Here is a 26,867-nt window from a genome sequence, read left to right on the forward strand (position 1 = left end):
ATGCATTTTAAAATATGTGTTTTTAAAAACGCTGGTTTTGTTGCATATTTTGCAAAATACGCATCAAAAACGCACATAATGAAAGTCAATGGTGACGCAATGTAATGCGTATTGTTTGCGTTCTTCAGGAGTTTTTAAATGCATTTTTGAAAAATAAACTGTTTTCTGATGTATTTCCACTTCCTGTTGACTTCCTAGTGATTTGCATAAAGCGCAATAGAAAAACGCATGTAAAGTGCATAAAAAAAAAGCATATGCGTTTTGTGTATGGGAACCGCAAACGCATTATAACGCACGCAAAACGCAAAAAAAAAAGCATGTGCGGGAACAAAAAACGTGAAAGCATAGAAAACGCATGGAAAACGCAATACAAATGTACAAACGCGTATGCATAGAAACGCAATGCTTCCCGCACTGCTAAGTGCGCACTCCCACAGCTCCCTGCGCCGCTCTGCATACCCTGCCTGACTAAGGAACACATACTTCCCCAGCAGCAGAAAAGATTTGGCCCTGCAGCACACATATAGTTTTGAAATATGTGGCTGCTAAAGGATTAATTGCATACAGCTCTCCCTGCTAGTAGTTTCAATGTTTAAATATATAAAATGCATATTAAAAAAAAAACAGCAGAATAGTAATCAAAGAGGACCTACCTCTCCTTTCTGTAGAATAGGAATCAAAAAAATCTCAAAGAGAAAATAGATTCTCTAAGAAATAACGCAATCAAATCGCAGCTAATAAGGCACACGTGCAAGGCACAAAACCAAATCAGCATCTGACTCAGCCCCTGAAGAACCGCCACTTATATAGGAGCTCTGGTGATGTCACAATACAACCCTTGTCACCACTCTGCCACACCCCCGACACACCCCCTAATAACCACACCCCCAACACACCCCCTAGTCACACCTACCATAAAGTTTTTTGAAGATTTTTTTTTCATATTGATGCCCTTGTATTTTTTATTAAATATATCCCTCATATACCCTGCGCATATAAAAAATGGATATGCTTTTTGAATGCATTTTAAAATATGTGTTTTTAAAAACGCTGGTTTTGTTGCATATTTTGCAAAAAACGCATCAAAAACGCACATAATGAAAGTCAATGGTTACGCAATGTAATGCGGATTGTTTGCGTTCTTCATGAGTTTTTAAATGCATTTTTGAAAAATAAACTGTTTTCTGATGTATTTCCACTTCCTGTTGACTTCCTAGTGATTTGCATAAAGCGCAATAGAAAAACGCATGTAAAATGCATAAAAAAAGCATATGCGTTTTGTGTATGGGAACCGCAAACGCATTATAATGCACGCAAAACGCAAAAAAAAGCATGTGCGGGAACAAAAAACGTGAAAGCATAGAAAACGCATGGAAAAAGCATATGCGTTTTGTGTATGGGAACCGCAAACGCATTATAACGCACGCAAAACGCAAAAAAAAGCATGTGCGGGAACAAAAAACGTAAAAGCATAGAAAACGCATGGAAAAAGCATATGCGTTTTGTGTATGGGAACCGCAAACGCATTATAACGCACGCAAAATGCAAAAAAAAGCATGTGCAGGAACAAAAAACGTGAACGCATAGAAAACGCATGCATTTTAAAATATGTGTTTTTAAATTGATGCCCTTGTATTTTTTATTAAATATACGCAAAAAAAAGCATGTGCGGGAACAAAAAACGTGAAAGCATAGAAAACGCAATACAAATGTACAAACGCCTATGCATAGAAACGCAATGCTTCCCGCACTGCTAAGTGCGCACTCCCACAGCTCCCTGCGGCGCTCTGCATACCCCGCCCGGCTGAGGAACACATACTTCCCCAGCAGCAGAAAAGATTTGGCCCTGCAGCACACATATAGTTTTGAAATATGTGGCTGCTAAGGCTAATTTCACACCAGGACGTTGCGTTAGGGGGGGCGTTAAGGTCGCATAACGTCCCCCTAACGGAACGCCTGGTGGTGCTGGATCTGGACGTCAGAGTGAGCCGCATTGTGCAGCTCACTCTGGCGTCAGTGATGCCGTGATGCGCACTCTTGTGCGCATGCGGCATCACGTGGTCCCGCCGGCCAATCGCCGCACAGAGCGGCCGCTCCAGGAAGTAAACACTGCACGTCACAACATGCAGTGCATATTAATTAGCCATGTGCCTGGCCGCTCTCCGCTCCTCCACAAGATTACTGAGCATGTGCAAGCAGTCTAACGCGGCTCAGCCGCGTCTAAAGTACTGCATGCAGTACGTTGTCTTGTGACGCAGCGTTACAATGTAACGCAACGTGGGTACTGTGAACAGCCCCATTGATTTTTCATTACTGTGCGGTGGGCTGCGTTACAGGCTGCTCTAACGTGCGCCTGTAACGTCCCACTGTGAAACCAGCCTTAAGGATTAATTGCATATAGCTCTCCCTGCTAGTAGTTTCAATGTTTAAATATATAAAATGCATATTAAAAAAAAGACAGCAGAATAGTAATCAAAGAGGACCTACCTCTCCTTTCTGTAGAATAGGAATCAAAAAAATCTCAAAGAGAAAATAGATTCTCTAAGAAATAACGCAATCAAATCGCAGCTAATAAGGCACACGTGCAAGGCACAAAACCAAATCAGCATCTGACTCAGCCCCTGAAGAACCGCCACTTATATAGGAGCTCTGGTGATGTCACAATACAACCCTTGTCACCACTCTGCCACACCCCCGACACACCCCCTAATAACCACACCCCCAACACACCCCCTAGTCACACCTACCATAAAGTTTTTTGAAGATTTTTTTTTCATATTGATGCCCTTGTATTTTTTATTAAATATATCCCTCATATACCCTGTGCATATAAAAAAATGGATATGCTTTTTGAATGCATTTTAAAATATGTGTTTTTAAAAACGCTGGTTTTGTTGCATATTTTGCAAAAAACGCATCAAAAATGCACATAATGAAAGTCAATGGTGACGCAATGTAATGCGGATTGTTTGCTTTCTTCATGAGTTTTTAAATGCATTTTTGAAAAATAAACTGTTTTCTGAAGTATTTCCACTTCCTGTTGACTTCCTAGTGATTTGCATAAAGCGCAATAGAAAAACGCATGTAAAATGCATAAAAAAAGCATATGCGTTTTGTGTATGGGAACCGCAAACGCATTATAACGCACGCAAAACGCAAAAAAAAGCATGTGCGGGAACAAAAAACGTGAAAGCATAGAAAACGCATGGAAAAAGCATATGCGTTTTGTGTATGGGAACCGCAAACGCATTATAACGCACGCAAAACGCAAAAAAAAAAAGCATGTGCGGGAACAAAAAACGTGAACGCATAGAAAACGCATGCATTTTAAAATATGTGTTTTTAAAAACGCTGGTTTTGTTGCATATTTTGCAAAAAACGCATCAAAAACGCACATAATGAAAGTCAATGGTGACGCAATGTAATGCGGATTGTTTGCGTTCTTCATGAGTTTTTAAATGCATTTTTGAAAAATAAACTGTTTTCTGAAGTATTTCCACTTCCTGTTGACTTCCTAGTGATTTGCATAAAGCGCAATAGAAAAACGCATGTAAAATGCATAAAAAAAAGCATATGCGTTTTGTGTATGGGAACCGCAAACGCATTATAACGCACGCAAAACGCAAAAAAAAGCATGTGCGGGAACAAAAAACGTGAAAGCATAGAAAACGCATGGAAAAAGCATATGCGTTTTGTGTATGGGAACCGCAAACGCATTATAACGCACGCAAAACGCAAAAAAAAAAGCATGTGCGGGAACAAAAAAACGTGAAAGCATAGAAAACGCATGGAAAACGCAATACAAATGTACAAACGCGTATGCATAGAAACGCAATGCTTCCCGCACTGCTAAGTGCGCACTCCCACAGCTCCCTGCGCCGCTCTGCATACCCTGCCTGACTAAGGAACACATACTTCCCCAGCAGCAGAAAAGATTTGGCCCTGCAGCACACATATAGTTTTGAAATATGTGGCTGCTAAAGGATTAATTGCATACAGCTCTCCCTGCTAGTAGTTTCAATGTTTAAATATATAAAATGCATATTAAAAAAAAGACAGCAGAATAGTAATCAAAGAGGACCTACCTCTCCTTTCTGTAGAATAGGAATCAAAAAAATCTCAAAGAGAAAATAGATTCTCTAAGAAATAACGCAATCAAATCGCAGCTAATAAGGCACACGTGCAAGGCACAAAACCAAATCAGCATCTGACTCAGCCCCTGAAGAACCGCCACTTATATAGGAGCTCTGGTGATGTCACAATACAACCCTTGTCACCACTATGCCACACCCCCGACACACCCCCTAATAACCACACCCCCAAGTCACACCTACCATAAAGTTTTTTGAAGATTTTTTTTTCATATTGATGCCCTTGTATTTTTTATTAAATATATCCCTCATATACCCTGCGCATATAAAAAATGGATATGCTTTTTGAATGCATTTTAAAATATGTGTTTTTAAAAACGCTGGTTCTGTTGCATATTTTGCAAAAAACGCATCAAAAACGCACATAATGAAAGTCAATGGTTACGCAATGTAATGCGGATTGTTTGCGTTCTTCATGAGTTTTTAAATGCATTTTTGAAAAATAAACTGTTTTCTGATGTATTTCCACTTCCTGTTGACTTCCTAGTGATTTGCATAAAGTGCAATAGAAAAACGCATGTAAAATGCATAAAAAAAGCATATGCGTTTTGTGTATGGGAACCGCAAACGCATTATAATGCACGCAAAACGCAAAAAAAAGCATGTGCGGGAACAAAAAACGTGAAAGCATAGAAAACGCATGGAAAAAGCATATGCGTTTTGTGTATGGGAACCGCAAACGCATTATAACGCACGCAAAACGCAAAAAAAAGCATGTGCGGGAACAAAAAACGTGAAAGCATAGAAAAAGCATGGAAAAAGCATATGCGTTTTGTGTATGGGAACCGCAAACGCATTATAACGCACGCAAAATGCAAAAAAAAGCATGTGCGGGAACAAAAAACGTGAACGCATAGAAAACGCATGCATTTTAAAATATGTGTTTTTAAAAACGCTGGTTTTGTTGCATATTTTGCAAAATACGCATCAAAAACGCACATAATGAAAGTCAATGGTGACGCAATGTAATGCGTATTGTTTGCGTTCTTCAGGAGTTTTTAAATGCATTTTTGAAAAATAAACTGTTTTCTGATGTATTTCCACTTCCTGTTGACTTCCTAGTGATTTGCATAAAACACAATAGAAAAACGCATAAAAAAAGCATATGCGTTTTGTATATGCGAACCGCAAACGCATTATAACGCATGCAAAACGCAAAAAAAGCATGTGCGGGAACAAAAAATGCAAAAGCATAGAAAACGCATGGAAAAAGCATATGCGTTTTGTGTATGGGAACCGCAAACGCATTATAACGCACGCAAAAAAAAGCATGTGCGGGAACAAAAAACGTGAAAGCATAGAAAACGCATGGAAAAAGCATATGCGTTTTGTGTATGGGAACCGCAAACGCATTATAACGCACGCAAAACAAAAAGCATGTGCGGGAACAAAAAACGTGAACGCATAGAAAACGCATGCATTTTAAAATATGTGTTTTTAAAAACGCTGGTTTTGTTGCATATTTTGCAAAATACGCATCAAAAACGCACATAATGAAAGTCAATGGTGACGCAATGTAATGCGTATTGTTTGCGTTCTTCAGGAGTTTTTAAATGCATTTTTGAAAAATAAACTGTTTTCTGATGTATTTCCACTTCCTGTTGACTTCCTAGTGATTTGCATAAAGCGCAATAGAAAAACGCATGTAAAGTGCATAAAAAAAAGCATATGCGTTTTGTGTATGGGAACCGCAAACGCATTATAACGCACGCAAAACGCAAAAAAAAAAGCATGTGCGGGAACAAAAAACGTGAAAGCATAGAAAACGCATGGAAAACGCAATACAAATGTACAAACGCGTATGCATAGAAACGCAATGCTTCCCGCACTGCTAAGTGCGCACTCCCACAGCTCCCTGCGCCGCTCTGCATACCCTGCCTGACTAAGGAACACATACTTCCCCAGCAGCAGAAAAGATTTGGCCCCGCAGCACACATATAGTTTTGAAATATGTGGCTGCTAAAGGATTAATTGCATACAGCTCTCCCTGCTAGTAGTTTCAATGTTTAAATATATAAAATGCATATTAAAAAAAAGACAGCAGAATAGTAATCAAAGAGGACCTACCTCTCCTTTCTGTAGAATAGGAATCAAAAAAATCTCAAAGAGAAAATAGATTCTCTAAGAAATAACGCAATCAAATCGCAGCTAATAAGGCACACGTGCAAGGCACAAAACCAAATCAGCATCTGACTCAGCCCCTGAAGAACCGCCACTTATATAGGAGCTCTGGTGATGTCACAATACAACCCTTGTCACCACTATGCCACACCCCCGACACACCCCCTAATAACCACACCCCCAACACACCCCCTAGTCACACCTACCATAAAGTTTTTTGAAGATTTTTTTTTCATATTGATGCCCTTGTATTTTTTATTAAATATATCCCTCATATACCCTGCGCATATAAAAAATGGATATGCTTTTTGAATGCATTTTAAAATATGTGTTTTTAAAAACGCTGGTTCTGTTGCATATTTTGCAAAAAACGCATCAAAAACGCACATAATGAAAGTCAATGGTTACGCAATGTAATGCGGATTGTTTGCGTTCTTCATGAGTTTTTAAATGCATTTTTGAAAAATAAACTGTTTTCTGATGTATTTCCACTTCCTGTTGACTTCCTAGTGATTTGCATAAAGTGCAATAGAAAAACGCATGTAAAATGCATAAAAAAAGCATATGCGTTTTGTGTATGGGAACCGCAAACGCATTATAATGCACGCAAAACGCAAAAAAAAGCATGTGCGGGAACAAAAAACGTGAAAGCATAGAAAACGCATGGAAAAAGCATATGCGTTTTGTGTATGGGAACCGCAAACGCATTATAACGCACGCAAAACGCAAAAAAAAGCATGTGCGGGAACAAAAAACGTGAAAGCATAGAAAAAGCATGGAAAAAGCATATGCGTTTTGTGTATGGGAACCGCAAACGCATTATAACGCACGCAAAATGCAAAAAAAAGCATGTGCGGGAACAAAAAACGTGAACGCATAGAAAACGCATGCATTTTAAAATATGTGTTTTTAAAAACGCTGGTTTTGTTGCATATTTTGCAAAATACGCATCAAAAACGCACATAATGAAAGTCAATGGTGACGCAATGTAATGCGTATTGTTTGCGTTCTTCAGGAGTTTTTAAATGCATTTTTGAAAAATAAACTGTTTTCTGATGTATTTCCACTTCCTGTTGACTTCCTAGTGATTTGCATAAAACACAATAGAAAAACGCATAAAAAAAGCATATGCGTTTTGTATATGCGAACCGCAAACGCATTATAACGCATGCAAAACGCAAAAAAAGCATGTGCGGGAACAAAAAATGCAAAAGCATAGAAAACGCATGGAAAAAGCATATGCGTTTTGTGTATGGGAACCGCAAACGCATTATAACGCACGCAAAAAAAAGCATGTGCGGGAACAAAAAACGTGAAAGCATAGAAAACGCATGGAAAAAGCATATGCGTTTTGTGTATGGGAACCGCAAACGCATTATAACGCACGCAAAACAAAAAGCATGTGCGGGAACAAAAAACGTGAACGCATAGAAAACGCATGCATTTTAAAATATGTGTTTTTAAAAACGCTGGTTTTGTTGCATATTTTGCAAAATACGCATCAAAAACGCACATAATGAAAGTCAATGGTGACGCAATGTAATGCGTATTGTTTGCGTTCTTCAGGAGTTTTTAAATGCATTTTTGAAAAATAAACTGTTTTCTGATGTATTTCCACTTCCTGTTGACTTCCTAGTGATTTGCATAAAGCGCAATAGAAAAACGCATGTAAAGTGCATAAAAAAAAGCATATGCGTTTTGTGTATGGGAACCGCAAACGCATTATAACGCACGCAAAACGCAAAAAAAAAGCATGTGCGGGAACAAAAAACGTGAAAGCATAGAAAACGCATGGAAAACGCAATACAAATGTACAAACGCGTATGCATAGAAACGCAATGCTTCCCGCACTGCTAAGTGCGCACTCCCACAGCTCCCTGCGCCGCTCTGCATACCCTGCCTGACTAAGGAACACATACTTCCCCAGCAGCAGAAAAGATTTGGCCCTGCAGCACACATATAGTTTTGAAATATGTGGCTGCTAAAGGATTAATTGCATACAGCTCTCCCTGCTAGTAGTTTCAATGTTTAAATATATAAAATGCATATTAAAAAAAAGACAGCAGAATAGTAATCAAAGAGGACCTACCTCTCCTTTCTGTAGAATAGGAATCAAAAAAATCTCAAAGAGAAAATAGATTCTCTAAGAAATAACGCAATCAAATCGCAGCTAATAAGGCACACGTGCAAGGCACAAAACCAAATCAGCATCTGACTCAGCCCCTGAAGAACCGCCACTTATATAAGAGCTCTGGTGATGTCACAATACAACCCTTGTCACCACTCTGCCACACCCCCGACACACCCCCTAATAACCACACCCCCAACACACCCCCTAGTCACACCTACCATAAAGATTTTTGAAGATTTTTTTTTCATATTGATGCCCTTGTATTTTTTATTAAATATATCCCTCATATACCCTGCGCATATAAAAAATGGATATGCTTTTTGAATGCATTTTAAAATATGTGTTTTTAAAAACGCTGGTTTTGTTGCATATTTTGCAAAAAACGCATCAAAAACGCACATAATGAAAGTCAATGGTTACGCAATGTAATGCGGATTGTTTGCGTTCTTCATGAGTTTTTAAATGCATTTTTGAAAAATAAACTGTTTTCTGATGTATTTCCACTTCCTGTTGACTTCCTAGTGATTTGCATAAAGCGCAATAGAAAAACGCATGTAAAATGCATAAAAAAAGCATATGCGTTTTGTGTATGGGAACCGCAAACGCATTATAATGCACGCAAAACGCAAAAAAAAGCATGTGCGGGAACAAAAAACGTGAAAGCATAGAAAACGCATGGAAAAAGCATATGCGTTTTGTGTATGGGAACCGCAAACGCATTATAACGCACGCAAAACGCAAAAAAAAGCATGTGCGGGAACAAAAAACGTAAAAGCATAGAAAACGCATGGAAAAAGCATATGCGTTTTGTGTATGGGAACCGCAAACGCATTATAACGCACGCAAAATGCAAAAAAAAGCATGTGCAGGAACAAAAAACGTGAACGCATAGAAAACGCATGCATTTTAAAATATGTGTTTTTAAATTGATGCCCTTGTATTTTTTATTAAATATACGCAAAAAAAAGCATGTGCGGGAACAAAAAACGTGAAAGCATAGAAAACGCAATACAAATGTACAAACGCCTATGCATAGAAACGCAATGCTTCCCGCACTGCTAAGTGCGCACTCCCACAGCTCCCTGCGGCGCTCTGCATACCCTGCCTGACTAAGGAACACATACTTCCCCAGCAGCAGAAAAGATTTGGCCCTGCAGCACACATATAGTTTTGAAATATGTGGCTGCTAAGGCTAATTTCACACCAGGACGTTGCGTTAGGGGGGGCGTTAAGGTCGCATAACGTCCCCCTAACGGAACGCCTGGTGGTGCTGGATCTGGACGTCAGAGTGAGCCGCATTGTGCAGCTCACTCTGGCGTCAGTGATGCCGTGATGCGCACTCTTGTGCGCATGCGGCATCACGTGGTCCCGCCGGCCAATCGCCGCACAGAGCGGCCGCTCCAGGAAGTAAACACTGCACGTCACAACATGCAGTGCATATTAATTAGCCATGTGCCTGGCCGCTCTCCGCTCCTCCACAAGATTACTGAGCATGTGCAAGCAGTCTAACGCGGCTCAGCCGCGTCTAAAGTACTGCATGCAGTACGTTGTCTTGTGACGCAGCGTTACAATGTAACGCAACGTGGGTACTGTGAACAGCCCCATTGATTTTTCATTACTGTGCGGTGGGCTGCGTTACAGGCTGCTCTAACGTGCGCCTGTAACGTCCCACTGTGAAACCAGCCTTAAGGATTAATTGCATATAGCTCTCCCTGCTAGTAGTTTCAATGTTTAAATATATAAAATGCATATTAAAAAAAAGACAGCAGAATAGTAATCAAAGAGGACCTACCTCTCCTTTCTGTAGAATAGGAATCAAAAAAATCTCAAAGAGAAAATAGATTCTCTAAGAAATAACGCAATCAAATCGCAGCTAATAAGGCACACGTGCAAGGCACAAAACCAAATCAGCATCTGACTCAGCCCCTGAAGAACCGCCACTTATATAGGAGCTCTGGTGATGTCACAATACAACCCTTGTCACCACTCTGCCACACCCCCGACACACCCCCTAATAACCACACCCCCAACACACCCCCTAGTCACACCTACCATAAAGATTTTTGAAGATTTTTTTTTCATATTGATGCCCTTGTATTTTTTATTAAATATATCCCTCATATACCCTGTGCATATAAAAAAATGGATATGCTTTTTGAATGCATTTTAAAATATGTGTTTTTAAAAACGCTGGTTTTGTTGCATATTTTGCAAAAAACGCATCAAAAATGCACATAATGAAAGTCAATGGTGACGCAATGTAATGCGGATTGTTTGCTTTCTTCATGAGTTTTTAAATGCATTTTTGAAAAATAAACTGTTTTCTGAAGTATTTCCACTTCCTGTTGACTTCCTAGTGATTTGCATAAAGCGCAATAGAAAAACGCATGTAAAATGCATAAAAAAAAGCATATGCGTTTTGTGTATGGGAACCGCAAACGCATTATAACGCACGCAAAACGCAAAAAAAAGCATGTGCGGGAACAAAAAACGTGAAAGCATAGAAAACGCATGGAAAAAGCATATGCGTTTTGTGTATGGGAACCGCAAACGCATTATAACGCACGCAAAACGCAAAAAAAAAAAGCATGTGCGGGAACAAAAAACGTGAACGCATAGAAAACGCATGCATTTTAAAATATGTGTTTTTAAAAACGCTGGTTTTGTTGCATATTTTGCAAAAAACGCATCAAAAACGCACATAATGAAAGTCAATGGTGACGCAATGTAATGCGTATTGTTTGCGTTCTTCAGGAGTTTTTAAATGCATTTTTGAAAAATAAACTGTTTTCTGATGTATTTCCACTTCCTGTTGACTTCCTAGTGATTTGCATAAAGCGCAATAGAAAAACGCATGTAAAGTGCATAAAAAAAAGCATATGCGTTTTGTGTATGGGAACCGCAAACGCATTATAACGCACGCAAAACGCAAAAAAAAGCATGTGCGGGAACAAAAAACGTGAAAGCATAGAAAACGCAATACAAATGTACAAACGCCTATGCATAGAAACGCAATGCTTCCCGCACTGCTAAGTGCGCACTCCCACAGCTCCCTGCGGCGCTCTGCATACCCCGCCCGGCTGAGGAACACATACTTCCCCAGCAGCAGAAAAGATTTGGCCCTGCAGCACACATATAGTTTTGAAATATGTGGCTGCTAAGGCTAATTTCACACCAGGACGTTGCGTTAGAGGGGGCGTTAAGGTCGCATAACGTCCCCCTAACGGAACGCCTGGTGGTGCTGGATCTGGACGTCAGAGTGAGCCGCATTGTGCAGCTCACTCTGGCGTCAGTGATGCCGTGATGCGCACTCTTGTGCGCATGCGGCATCACGTGGTCACAACGTGCAGTGCATATTAATTAGCCATGTGCCTGGCCGCTCTCCGCTCTTCCACAAGATTACTGAGCATGTGCAAGCAGTCTAACGCGGCTCAGCCGCGTCTAAAGTACTGCATGCAGTACGTTGTCTTGTGACGCAGCGTTACAATGTAACGCAACGTGGGTACTGTGAACAGCCCCATTGATTTTTCATTACTGTGCGGTGGGCTGCGTTACAGGCTGCTCTAACGTGCGCCTGTAACGTCCCACTGTGAAACCAGCCTTAAGGATTACTTGCATATAGCTCTCCCTGCTAGTAGTTTCAATGTTTAAATATATAAAATGCATATTAAAAAAAGACAGCAGAATAGTAATCAAAGAGGACCTACCTCTCCTTTCTGTAGAATAGGAATCAAAAAAATCTCAAAGAGAAAATAGATTCTCTAAGAAATAACGCAATCAAATAGCAGCTAATAAGGCACACGTGCAAGGCACAAAACCAAATCAGCATCTGACTCAGCCCCTGAAGAACTGCCACTTGTATAGGAGCTCTGGTGATGTCACAATACAACCCATGTCACCACTCTGACACACACCCCAACACACCCCCTAATAACCACACCCCCAACACACCCCCTAGTCACGCCTACCATAACATTTTTTGAAGATTTTTTTTTTCATATTGATGCCCTTGTATTTTTTATTAAATATATCCCTCATATACCCTGTGCATATAAAAAATGGATATACTTTTTGAATGCATTTTAAAATATGTGTTTTTAAAAACGCTGGTTTTGTTGCATATTTTGCAAAAAACGCATCAAAAATGCACATAATGAAAGTCAATGGTGACACAATGTAATGCGGATTGTTTGCGTTCTTCATGAGTTTTTAAATGCATTTTTGAAAAATAAACTGTTTTCTGAAGTATTTCCACTTCCTGTTGACTTCCTAGTGATTTGCATAAAGCGCAATAGAAAAACGCATGTAAAATGCATAAAAAAAGCATATGCGTTTTGTGTATGGGAACCGCAAACGCATTATAACGCACGCAAAACGCAAAAAAAAGCATGTGCGGGAACAAAAAACGTGAAAGCATAGAAAACGCATGGAAAAAGCATATGCGTTTTGTGTATGGGAACCGCAAACGCATTATAACGCACGCAAAAAAAAAGCATGTGCGGGAACAAAAAACGTGAACGCATAGAAAACGCATGCATTTTAAAATATGTGTTTTTAAAAACGCTGGTTTTGTTGCATATTTTGCAAAAAACGCATCAAAAACGCACATAATGAAAGTCAATGGTGACGCAATGTAATGCGGATTGTTTGCGTTCTTCATGAGTTTTTAAATGCATTTTTGAAAAATAAACTGTTTTCTGAAGTATTTCCACTTCCTGTTGACTTCCTAGTGATTTGCATAAAGCGCAATAGAAAAACGCATGTAAAATGCATAAAAAAAGCATATGCGTTTTGTGTATGGGAACCGCAAACGCATTATAATGCACGCAAAACGCAAAAAAAAGCATGTGCGGGAACAAAAAACGTGAAAGCATAGAAAACGCATGGAAAAAGCATATGCGTTTTGTGTATGGGAACCGCAAACGCATTATAACGCACGCAAAAAAAAAGCATGTGCGGGAACAAAAAACGTGAAAGCATACAAAACGCATGGAAAACGCAATACAAATGTACAAACGCGTATGCATAGAAACGCAATGCTTCCCGCACTGCTAAGTGCGCACTCCCACAGCTCCCTGCGCCGCTCTGCATACCCTGCCTGACTAAGGAACACATACTTCCCCAGCAGCAGAAAAGATTTGGCCCTGCAGCACACATATAGTTTTGAAATATGTGGCTGCTAAAGGGTTAATTGCATACAGCTCTCCCTGCTAGTAGTTTCAATGTTTAAATATATAAAATGCATATTAAAAAAAAGACAGCAGAATAGTAATCAAAGAGGACCTACCTCTCCTTTCTGTAGAATAGGAATCAAAAAAATCTCAAAGAGAAAATAGATTCTCTACGAAATAACGCAATCAAATCACAGCTAATAAGGCACACGTGCAAGGCACAAAACCAAATCAGCATCTGACTCAGCCCCTGAAGAACCGCCACTTATATAGGAGCTCTGGTGATGTCACAATACAACCCTTGTCACCACTCTGCCACACCCCCGACACACCCCCTAATAACCACACCCCCAACACACACCCTAGTCACACCTACCATAAAGTTTTTTGAAGATTTTTTTTTCATATTGATGCCCTTGTATTTTTTATTAAATATATCCCTCATATACCCTGCGCATATAAAAAATGGATATGCTTTTTGAATGCATTTTAAAATATGTGTTTTTAAAAACGCTGGTTTTGTTGCATATTTTGCAAAAAACGCATCAAAAACGCACATAATGAAAGTCAATGGTTACGCAATGTAATGCGGATTGTTTGCGTTCTTCAGGAGTTTTTAAATGCATTTTTGAAAAATAAACTGTTTTCTGATGTATTTCCACTTCCTGTTGACTTCCTAGTGATTTGCATAAAGCGCAATAGAAAAACGCATGTAAAATGCATAAAAAAAGCATATGCGTTTTGTGTATGGGAACCGCAAACGCATTATAATGCACGCAAAACGCAAAAAAAAGCATGTGCGGGAACAAAAAACGTGAAAGCATAGAAAACGCATGGAAAAAGCATATGCGTTTTGTGTATGGGAACCGCAAACGCATTATAACGCACGCAAAGCGCAAAAAAAAGCATGTGCGGGAACAAAAAACGTGAAAGCATAGAAAACGCATGGAAAAAGCATATGCGTTTTGTGTATGGGAACCGCAAACGCATTATAACGCACGCAAAACGCAAAAAAAAGCATGTGCGGGAACAAAAAACGTGAAAGCATAGAAAAAGCATGGAAAAAGCATATGCGTTTTGTGTATGGGAACCGCAAACGCATTATAACGCACGCAAAATGCAAAAAAAAGCATGTGCGGGAACAAAAAACGTGAACGCATAGAAAACGCATGCATTTTAAAATATGTGTTTTTAAAAACGCTGGTTTTGTTGCATATTTTGCAAAATACGCATCAAAAACGCACATAATGAAAGTCAATGGTGACGCAATGTAATGCGTATTGTTTGCGTTCTTCAGGAGTTTTTAAATGCATTTTTGAAAAATAAACTGTTTTCTGATGTATTTCCACTTCCTGTTGACTTCCTAGTGATTTGCATAAAGCGCAATAGAAAAACGCATGTAAAGTGCATAAAAAAAAGCATATGCGTTTTGTGTATGGGAACCGCAAACGCATTATAACGCACGCAAAACGCAAAAAAAAGCATGTGCGGGAACAAGAAACGTGAAAGCATAGAAAACGCAATACAAATGTACAAACCCCTATGCATAGAAACGCAATGCTTCCCGCACTGCTAAGTGCGCACTCCCACAGCTCCCTGCGGCGCTCTGCATACCCCGCCCGGCTGAGGAACACATACTTCCCCAGCAGCAGAAAAGATTTGGCCCTGCAGCACACATATAGTTTTGAAATATGTGGCTGCTAAGGCTAATTTCACACCAGGACGTTGCGTTAGAGGGGGCGTTAAGGTCGCATAACGTCCCCCTAACGGAACGCCTGGTGGTGCTGGATCTGGACGTCAGAGTGAGCCGCATTGTGCAGCTCACTCTGGCGTCAGTGATGCCGTGATGCGCACTCTTGTGCGCATGCGGCATCACGTGGTCACAACGTGCAGTGCATATTAATTAGCCATGTGCCTGGCCGCTCTCCGCTCCTCCACAAGATTACTGAGCATGTGCAAGCAGTCTAACGCGGCTCAGCCGCGTCTAAAGTACTGCATGCAGTACGTTGTCTTGTGACGCAGCGTTACAATGTAACGCAACGTGGGTACTGTGAACAGCCCCATTGATTTTTCATTACTGTGCGGTGGGCTGCGTTACAGGCTGCTCTAACGTGCGCCTGTAACGTCCCACTGTGAAACCAGCCTTAAGGATTACTTGCATATAGCTCTCCCTGCTAGTAGTTTCAATGTTTAAATATATAAAATGCATATTAAAAAAAAGACAGCAGAATAGTAATCAAAGAGGACCTACCTCTCCTTTCTGTAGAATAGGAATCAAAAAAATCTCAAAGAGAAAATAGATTCTCTAAGAAATAACGCAATCAAATCGCAGCTAATAAGGCACACGTGCAAGGCACAAAACCAAATCAGCATCTGACTCAGCCCCTGAAGAACCGCCACTTATATAGGAGCTCTGGTGATGTCACAATACAACCCTTGTCACCACTCTGCCACACCCCCGACACACCCCCTAATAACCACACCCCCAACACACCCCCTAGTCACACCTACCATAAAGATTTTTGAAGATTTTTTTTTCATATTGATGCCCTTGTATTTTTTATTAAATATATCCCTCATATACCCTGTGCATATAAAAAAATGGATATGCTTTTTGAATGCATTTTAAAATATGTGTTTTTAAAAACGCTGGTTTTGTTGCATATTTTGCAAAAAACGCATCAAAAATGCACATAATGAAAGTCAATGGTGACGCAATGTAATGCGGATTGTTTGCTTTCTTCATGAGTTTTTAAATGCATTTTTGAAAAATAAACTGTTTTCTGAAGTATTTCCACTTCCTGTTGACTTCCTAGTGATTTGCATAAAGCGCAATAGAAAAACGCATGTAAAATGCATAAAAAAAAGCATATGCGTTTTGTGTATGGGAACCGCAAACGCATTATAATGCACGCAAAACGCAAAAAAAAGCATGTGCGGGAACAAAAAACGTGAAAGCATAGAAAACGCATGGAAAAAGCATATGCGTTTTGTGTATGGGAACCGCAAACGCATTATAACGCACGCAAAACGCAAAAAAAAGCATGTGCGGGAACAAAAAACGTGAAAGCATAGAAAAAGCATGGAAAAAGCATATGCGTTTTGTGTATGGGAACCGCAAACGCATTATAACGCACGCAAAATGCAAAAAAAAGCATGTGCGGGAACAAAAAACGTGAACGCATAGAAAACGCATGCATTTTAAAATATGTGTTTTTAAAAACGCTGGTTTTGTTGCATATTTTGCAAAATACGCATCAAAAACGCACATAATGAAAGTCAATGGTGACGCAATGTAATGCGTATTGTTTGCGTTCTTCAGGAGTTTTTAAATGCATTTTTGAAAAATAAACTGTTTTCTGATGTATTTCCACTTCCTGTTGACTTCCTAGTGATTTGCATAAAGCGCAATAGAAAAACGCATGTAAAGTGCATAAAAAAAAGCATATGCGTTTTGTGTATGGGAACCGCAAACGCATTATAACGCACGCAAAACGCAAAAAAAAGCATGTGCGGGAACAAAAAACGTGAAAGCATAGAAAACGCAATACAAATGTACAAACGCCTATGCATAGAAACGCAATGCTTCCCGCACTGCTAAGTGCGCACTCCCACAGCTCCCTGCGCCGCTCTGCATACCCTGCCTGACTAAGGAACACATACTTCCCCAGCAGCAGAAAATATTTGGCCCTGCGGCACACATATAGTTTTGATATATATGGCTGCTAAAGGGTTAATTGCATATAGCTCTCCCTGCTAGTAGTTTCAATGTTAAAATATATAAAATGCATATTAAAAAAAGGACAGCAGAATAATAATCAAAGAGGACCTACCTCTCCTTTCTGTAGAATAGGAATCAATAAATCTCAAAGAGAAAATAGATTCTCTAAGAAATAACACAATCAAATCGCAGCTAATAAGGCACACGTGCAAGGCACAAAACCAAATCAGCATCTGACTCAGCCCCTGAAGAACCGCCACTTATATAGGAGCTCTGGTGATGTCACAATACAACCCATGTCACCACTCTGCTGATGTCACATTACAGCTCCCATCACCACCTTCCTGCTTTAGCAGGGTTATTGTAAACATGTCATATAATATAAAAAATAGAAACCGGGAGCCCCCAATAGTGTATTATTGATGATATTCGATGACGATATGGTAGATAATTAGAAATATACTCATAAACACGGGTTGCCAGGATATAGGCAACCACTAAATGCATGCATACTAAACCACAGTTGTTGTGTGTGGAATTTGGGGAGGTAAGTCCACCCTTACCCCATTGTTTTTATCATTTTAAACAGTTCTTTTTTATTCTGTTGGCGCCTCTGTAATTACTGTGTATGTCATATAATATGATTGGAACATGGAATGTCGGCATTGCAGCGCCACAAGTGGAGGAGAGCGGAAGCTGACGCAGCCACGGGGAAGAGGGAAATATGACAGCTCCCTGCGCCGCTCTGCATACCCCGCCCGGCTGAGGAATGCATACTTTCCCAGCAGCAGAAAAAAATTGGCCCTGCAGCAGACATATAGTTTTGATATATGTGGGTGTTAAAGGGTTAATTGCATACAGCTCTCCCTGCTAGTAGTTTCAGGCTGGGAACACACTAGGCAGAAACACTGGCGTTTATGCGTATAATGTTAGTGAATGGGCCGCACATTAAAAAAAAGCATATAAAAACGCATGTGCGTTTTCTATGCGTTTTAAAATATGCATTTTTAAAAATGCTGGTTTTGTTGCATATTTTTAAAAACGCATCAAAAACGCACATAATGAAAGTCAATGGTGACGCAATGTAATGCGTTTTGAATACGTTTTTATATGCATTTTTGATAAATAAACTATGTTTTCTAATATATTTCCACTTCCTGTTGACTTCCTAGTGATTTGCATAAAACACAATAGAAAAACGCATAAAAAAAAGCATATGCGTTTTGTATATGTGAACCGCAAACGCATTATAACGCATGCAAAACGCAAAAAAAGCATGTGCGGGTACAAAAAATGCAAAAGCATAGAAAACGCATGGAAAAAGCATATGCGTTTTGTGTATGGGAACCGCAAACGCATTATAACGCACGCAAAAAAAAGCATGTGCGGGAACAAAAAACGTGAAAGCATAGAAAACGCATGGAAAAAGCATATGCGTTTTGTGTATGGGAACCGCAAACGCATTATAACGCACGCAAAACAAAAAGCATGTGCGGGAACAAAAAACGTGAACGCATAGAAAACGCATGCATTTTAAAATATGTGTTTTTAAAAACGCTGGTTTTGTTGCATAGTTTGCAAAAAACGCATCAAAAATGCACATAATGAAAGTCAATGGTGACGCAATGTAATATGGATTGTTTGCGTTCTTCATGAGTTTTTAAATGCATTTTTGAAAAATAAACTGTTTTCTGAAGTATTTCCACTTCCTGTTGACTTCCTAGTGATTTGCATAAAGCGCAATAGAAAAACGCATGTAAAATGCATAAAAAAAGCATATGCGTTTTGTGTATGGGAACCGCAAACGCATTATAACGCACGCAAAACGCAAAAAAAAGCATGTGCGGGAACAAAAAACGTGAAAGCATAGAAAACGCATGGAAAAAGCATATGCGTTTTGTGTATGGGAACCGCAAACGCATTATAACGCACGCAAAACGCAAAAAAAAAAGCATGTGCAGGAACAAAAAACGTGAAAGCATAGAAAACGCATGGAAAACGCAATACAAATGTACAAACGCGTATGCATAGAAACGCAATGCTTCCCGCACTGCTAAGTGCGCACTCCCACAGCTCCCTGCGCCGCTTTGCATACCCTGCCTGACTAAGGAACACATACTTCCCCAGCAGCAGAAAAGATTTGGCCCTGCAGCACACATATAGTTTTGAAATATGTGGCTGCTAAAGGATTAATTGCATACAGCTCTCCCTGCTAGTAGTTTCAATGTTTAAATATATAAAATGCATATTAAAAAAAAAGACAGCAGAATAGTAATCAAAGAGGACCTACCTCTCCTTTCTGTAGAATAGGAATCAAAAAAATCTCAAAGAGAAAATAGATTCTCTAAGAAATAACGCAATCAAATCGCAGCTAATAAGGCACACGTGCAAGGCACAAAACCAAATCAGCATCTGACTCAGCCCCTGAAGAACCGCCACTTATATAGGAGCTCTGGTGATGTCACAATACAACCCTTGTCACCACTCTGCCACACCCCCAACACACCCCCTAATAACCACACCCCCAACACACCCCCTAGTCACACCTACCATAAAGTTTTTTGAAGATTTTTTTTTCATATTGATGCCCTTGTATTTTTTATTAAATATATCCCTCATATACCCTGCGCATATAAAAAATGGATATGCTTTTTGAATGCATTTTAAAATATGTGTTTTTAAAAACGCTGGTTTTGTTGCATATTTTGCAAAAAACGCATCAAAAACGCACATAATGAAAGTCAATGGTTACGCAATGTAATGCGGATTGTTTGCGTTCTTCATGAGTTTTTAAATGCATTTTTGAAAAATAAACTGTTTTCTGATGTATTTCCACTTCCTGTTGACTTCCTAGTGATTTGCATAAAGCGCAATAGAAAAACGCATGTAAAATGCATAAAAAAAGCATATGCGTTTTGTGTATGGGAACCGCAAACGCATTATAATGCACGCAAAACGCAAAAAAAAGCATGTGCGGGAACAAAAAACGTGAAAGCATAGAAAACGCATGGAAAAAGCATATGCGTTTTGTGTATGGGAACCGCAAACGCATTATAACGCACGCAAAACGCATAAAAAAGCATGCGCGGGAACAAAAAACGTGAAAGCATAGAAAACGCATGGAAAAAGCATATGCGTTTTGTGTATGGGAACCGCAAACGCATTATAACGCACGCAAAATGCAAAAAAAAGCATGTGCGGGAACAAAAAACGTGAACGCATAGAAAACGCATGCATTTTAAAATATGTGTTTTTAAAAACGCTGGTTTTGTTGCATATTTTGCAAAATACGCATCAAAAACGCACATAATGAAAGTCAATGGTGACGCAATGTAATGCGTATTGTTTGCGTTCTTCAGGAGTTTTTAAATGCATTTTTGAAAAATAAACTGTTTTCTGATGTATTTCCACTTCCTGTTGACTTCCTAGTGATTTGCATAATGCGCAATAGAAAAACGCATGTAAAGTGCATAAAAAAAAGCATATGCGTTTTGTGTATGGGAACCGCAAACGCATTATAACGCACGCAAAACGCAAAAAAAAGCATGTGCGGGAACAAAAAACGTGAAAGCATAGAAAACGCAATACAAATGTACAAACGCCTATGCATAGAAACGCAATGCTTCCCGCACTGCTAAGTGCGCACTCCCACAGCTCCCTGCGGCGCTCTGCATACCCCGCCCGGCTGAGGAACACATACTTCCCCAGCAGCAGAAAAGATTTGGCCCTGCAGCACACATATAGTTTTGAAATATGTGGCTGCTAAGGCTAATTTCACACCAGGACGTTGCGTTAGAGGGGGCGTTAGGGTCGCATAACGTCCCCCTAACGGAACGCCTGGTGGTGCTGGATCTGGACGTCAGAGTGAGCCGCATTGTGCAGCTCACTCTGGCGTCAGTGATGCCGTGATGCGCACTCTTGTGCGCATGCGGCATCACGTGGTCCCGCCGGCCAATCGCCGCACAGAGCGGCCGCTCCAGGAAGTAAACACTGCACGTCACAACGTGCAGTGCATATTAATTAGCCATGTGCCTGGCCGCTCTCCGCTCCTCCACAAGATTACTGAGCATGTGCAAGCAGTCTAACGCGGCTCAGCCGCGTCTAAAGTACTGCATGCAGTACGTTGTCTTGTGACGCAGCGTTACAATGTAACGCAACGTGGGTACTGTGAACAGCCCCATTGATTTTTTATTACTGTGCGGTGGGCTGCGTTACAGGCTGCTCTAACGTGCGCCTGTAACGTCCCACTGTGAAACCAGCCTTAAGGATTAATTGCATATAGCTCTCCCTGCTAGTAGTTTCAATGTTTAAATATATAAAATGCATATTAAAAAAAGACAGCAGAATAGTAATCACAAAGGACCTACCTCTCCTTTCTGTAGAATAGGAATCAAAAAAATCTCAAAGAGAAAATAGATTCTCTAAGAAATAACGCAATCAAATAGCAGCTAATAAGGCACACGTGCAAGGCACAAAACCAAATCAGCATCTGACTCAGCCCCTGAAGAACTGCCACTTGTATAGGAGCTCTGGTGATGTCACAATACAACCCATGTCACCACTCTGACACACACCCCAACACACCCCCTAATAACCACACCCCCAACACACCCCCTAGTCACGCCTACCATAACATTTTTTGAAGATTTTTTTTTTCATATTGATGCCCTTGTATTTTTTATTAAATATATCCCTCATATACCCTGTGCATATAAAAAATGGATATGCTTTTTGAATGCATTTTAAAATATGTGTTTTTAAAAACGCTGGTTTTGTTGCATATTTTGCAAAAAACGCATCAAAAATGCACATAATGAAAGTCAATGGTGACGCAATGTAATGCGGATTGTTTGCGTTCTTCATGAGTTTTTAAATGCATTTTTGAAAAATAAACTGTTTTCTGAAGTATTTCCACTTCCTGTTGACTTCCTAGTGATTTGCATAAAGCGCAATAGAAAAACGCATGTAAAATGCGTACAAAAAAGCATATGCGTTTTGTGTATGGGAACCGCAAACGCATTATAACGCACGCAAAACGCAAAAAAAAGCATGTGCGGGAACAAAAAAACGTGAAAGCATAGCAAACGCATGGAAAAAGCATATGCGTTTTGTGTATGGGAACCGCAAACGCATTATAACGCACGCAAAACGCAAAAAAAAAAAGCATGTGCGGGAACAAAAAACGTGAAAGTATAGAAAACGCATGGAAAACGCAATACAAATGTACAAACGCGTATGCATAGGAACGCAATGCTTCCCGCACTGCTAAGTGCGCACTCCCACAGCTCCCTGCGCCGCTCTGCATACCCTGCCTGACTAAGGAACACATACTTTCCCAGCAGCAGAAAAGATTTGGCCCTGCAGCACACATATAGTTTTGAAATATGTGGCTGCTAAAGGATTAATTGCATACAGCTCTCCCTGCTAGTAGTTTCAATGTTTAAATATATAAAATGCATATTAAAAAAAAAGACAGCAGAATAGTAATCAAAGAGGACCTACCTCTCCTTTCTGTAGAATAGGAATCAAAAAAATCTCAAAGAGAAAATAGATTCTCTAAGAAATAACGCAATCAAATCGCAGCTAATAAGGCACACGTGCAAGGCACAAAACCAAATCAGCATCTGACTCAGCCCCTGAAGAACTGCCACTTGTATAGGAGCTCTGGTGATGTCACAATACAACCCTTGTCACCACTCTGCCACACCCCTGACACACCCCCTAATAACCACACCCCCAACACACCCCCTAGTCACACCTACCATGAAGTTTTTTGAAGATTTTTTTTTCATATTGATGCCCTTGTATTTTTTATTAAATATATCCCTCATATACCCTGCGCATATAAAAAATGGATATGCTTTTTGAATGCATTTTAAAATATGTGTTTTTAAAAACGCTGGTTTTGTTGCATATTTTGCAAAAAACGCATCAAAAACGCACATAATGAAAGTCAATGGTTACGCAATGTAATGCGGATTGTTTGCGTTCTTCATGAGTTTTTAAATGCATTTTTGAAAAATAAACTGTTTTCTGAAGTATTTCCACTTCCTGTTGACTTCCTAGTGATTTGCATAAAGCGCAATAGAAAAACGCATGTAAAATGCATAAAAAAAGCATATGCGTTTTGTGTATGGGAACCGCAAACGCATTATAATGCACGCAAAACGCAAAAAAAAGCATGTGCGGGAACAAAAAACGTGAAAGCATAGAAAACGCATGGAAAAAGCATATGCGTTTTGTGTATGGGAACCGCAAACGCATTATAACGCACGCAAAACGCAAAAAAAAGCATGTGCGCGAACAAAAAACATGAAAGCATAGAAAACGCATGGAAAAAGCATAAGCGTTTTGTGTATGGGAACCGCAAACGCATTATAACGCACGCAAAAGCATGTGCGGGAACAAAAAACGTGAACGCATAGAAAACGCATGCATTTTAAAATATGTGTTTTTAAAAACGCTGGTTTTGTTGCATATTTTGCAAAATACGCATCAAAAACGCACATAATGAAAGTCAATGGTGACGCAATGTAATGCGTATTGTTTGCGTTCTTCAGGAGTTTTTAAATGCATTTTTGAAAAATAAACTGTTTTCTGATGTATTTCCACTTCCTGTTGACTTCCTAGTGATTTGCATAAAGCGCAATAGAAAAACGCATGTAAAGTGCATAAAAAAAAGCATATGCGTTTTGTGTATGGGAACCGCAAACGCATTACAACGCACGCAAAACGCAAAAAAAAGCATGTGCGGGAACAAAAAACGTGAAAGCATAGAAAACGCATGGAAAAAGCATATGCGTTTTGTGTATGGGAACCGCAAACGCATTATAACGCACGTAAAACGCAAAAAAAAAAGCATGTGCGGGAACAAAAAACGTGAAAGCATAGAAAACGCATGGAAAACGCAATACAAATGTACAAACGCGTATGCATAGAAACGCAATGCTTCCCGCACTGCTAAGTGCGCACTCCCACAGCTCCCTGCGCCGCTCTGCATACCCTGCCTGACTAAGGAACACATACTTCCCCAGCAGCAGAAAAGATTTGGCCCTGCAGCACACATATAGTTTTGAAATATGTGGCTGCTAAAGGATTAATTGCATACAGCTCTCCCTGCTAGTAGTTTCAATGTTTAAATATATAAAATGCATATTAAAAAAAAGACAGCAGAATAGTAATCAAAGAGGACCTACCTCTCCTTTCTGTAGAATAGGAATCAAAAAAATCTCAAAGAGAAAATAGATTCTCTAAGAAATAACGCAATCAAATCGCAGCTAATAAGGCACACGTGCAAGGCACAAAACCAAATCAGCATCTGACTCAGCCCCTGAAGAACCGCCACTTATATAGGAGCTCTGGTGATGTCACAATACAACCCTTGTCACCACTCTGCCACACCCCCGACACACCCCCTAATAACCACACCCCCAACACACCCCCTAGTCACACCTACCATAAAGTTTTTTGAAGATTTTTTTTTCATATTGATGCCCTTGTATTTTTTATTAAATATATCCCTCATATACCCTGCGCATATAAAAAATGGATATGCTTTTTGAATGCATTTTAAAATATGTGTTTTTAAAAACGCTGGTTTTGTTGCATATTTTGCAAAAAACGCATCAAAAACGCACATAATGAAAGTCAATGGTTACGCAATGTAATGCGGATTGTTTGCGTTCTTCATGAGTTTTTAAATGCATTTTTGAAAAATAAACTGTTTTCTGATGTATTTCCACTTCCTGTTGACTTCCTAGTGATTTGCATAAAGCGCAATAGAAAAACGCATGTAAAATGCATAAAAAAAGCATATGCGTTTTGTGTATGGGAACCGCAAACGCATTATAATGCACGCAAAACGCAAAAAAAAAGCATGTGCGGGAACAAAAAACGTGAAAGCATAGAAAACGCATGGAAAAAGCATATGCGTTTTGTGTATGGGAACCGCAAACGCATTATAACGCACGCAAAATGCAAAAAAAAGCATGTGCGGGAACAAAAAACGTGAACGCATAGAAAACGCATGCATTTTAAAATATGTGTTTTTAAAAACGCTGGTTTTGTTGCATATTTTGCAAAATACGCATCAAAAACGCACATAATGAAAGTCAATGGTGACGCAATGTAATGCGTATTGTTTGCGTTCTTCAGGAGTTTTTAAATGCATTTTTGAAAAATAAACTGTTTTCTGATGTATTTCCACTTCCTGTTGACTTCCTAGTGATTTGCATAAAGCGCAATAGAAAAACGCATGTAAAGTGCATAAAAAAAAGCATATGCGTTTTGTGTATGGGAACCGCAAACGCATTATAACGCACGCAAAACGCAAAAAAAAGCATGTGCGGGAACAAAAAACGTGAAAGCATAGAAAACGCAATACAAATGTACAAACGCCTATGCATAGAAACGCAATGCTTCCCGCACTGCTAAGTGCGCACTCCCACAGCTCCCTGCGGCGCTCTGCATACCCCGCCCGGCTGAGGAACACATACTTCCCCAGCAGCAGAAAAGATTTGGCCCTGCAGCACACATATAGTTTTGAAATATGTGGCTGCTAAGGCTAATTTCACACCAGGACGTTGCGTTAGGGGGGGCGTTAAGGTCGCATAACGTCCCCCTAACGGAACGCCTGGTGGTGCTGGATCTGGACGTCAGAGTGAGCCGCATTGTGCAGCTCACTCTGGCGTCAGTGATGCCGTGATGCGCACTCTTGTGCGCATGCGGCATCACGTGGTCCCGCCGGCCAATCGCCGCACAGAGTGGCCGCTCCAGGAAGTAAACACTGCACGTCACAACGTGCAGTGCATATTAATTAGCCATGTGCCTGGCCGCTCTCCGCTCCTCCACAAGATTACTGAGCATGTGCAAGCAGTCTAACGCGGCTCAGCCGCGTCTAAAGTACTGCATGCAGTACGTTGTCTTGTGACGCAGCGTTACAATGTAACGCAACGTGGGTACTGTGAACAGCCCCATTGATTTTTCATTACTGTGCGGTGGGCTGCGTTACAGGCTGCTCTAACGTGCGCCTGTAACGTCCCACTGTGAAACCAGCCTTAAGGATTAATTGCATATAGCTCTCCCTGCTAGTAGTTTCAATGTTTAAATATATAAAATGCATATTAAAAAAAAGACAGCAGAATAGTAATCAAAGAGGACCTACCTCTCCTTTCTGTAGAATAGGAATCAAAAAAATCTCAAAGAGAAAATAGATTCTCTAAGAAATAACGCAATCAAATCGCAGCTAATAAGGCACACGTGCAAGGCACAAAACCAAATCAGCATCTGACTCAGCCCCTGAAGAACCGCCACTTATATAGGAGCTCTGGTGATGTCACAATACAACCCTTGTCACCACTCTGCCACACCCCCGACACACCCCCAACACACCCCCTAGTCACACCTACCATAAAGTTTTTTGAAGATTTTTTTTTCATATTGATGCCCTTGTATTTTTTATTAAATATATCCCTCATATACCCTGTGCATATAAAAAAATGGATATGCTTTTTGAATGCATTTTAAAATATGTGTTTTTAAAAACGCTGGTTTTGTTGCATATTTTGCAAAAA

Source organism: Hyperolius riggenbachi, chromosome 1 (genome assembly GCF_040937935.1).
Source record: "Hyperolius riggenbachi isolate aHypRig1 chromosome 1, aHypRig1.pri, whole genome shotgun sequence".
Lineage (NCBI taxonomy): Eukaryota > Metazoa > Chordata > Amphibia > Anura > Hyperoliidae > Hyperolius > Hyperolius riggenbachi.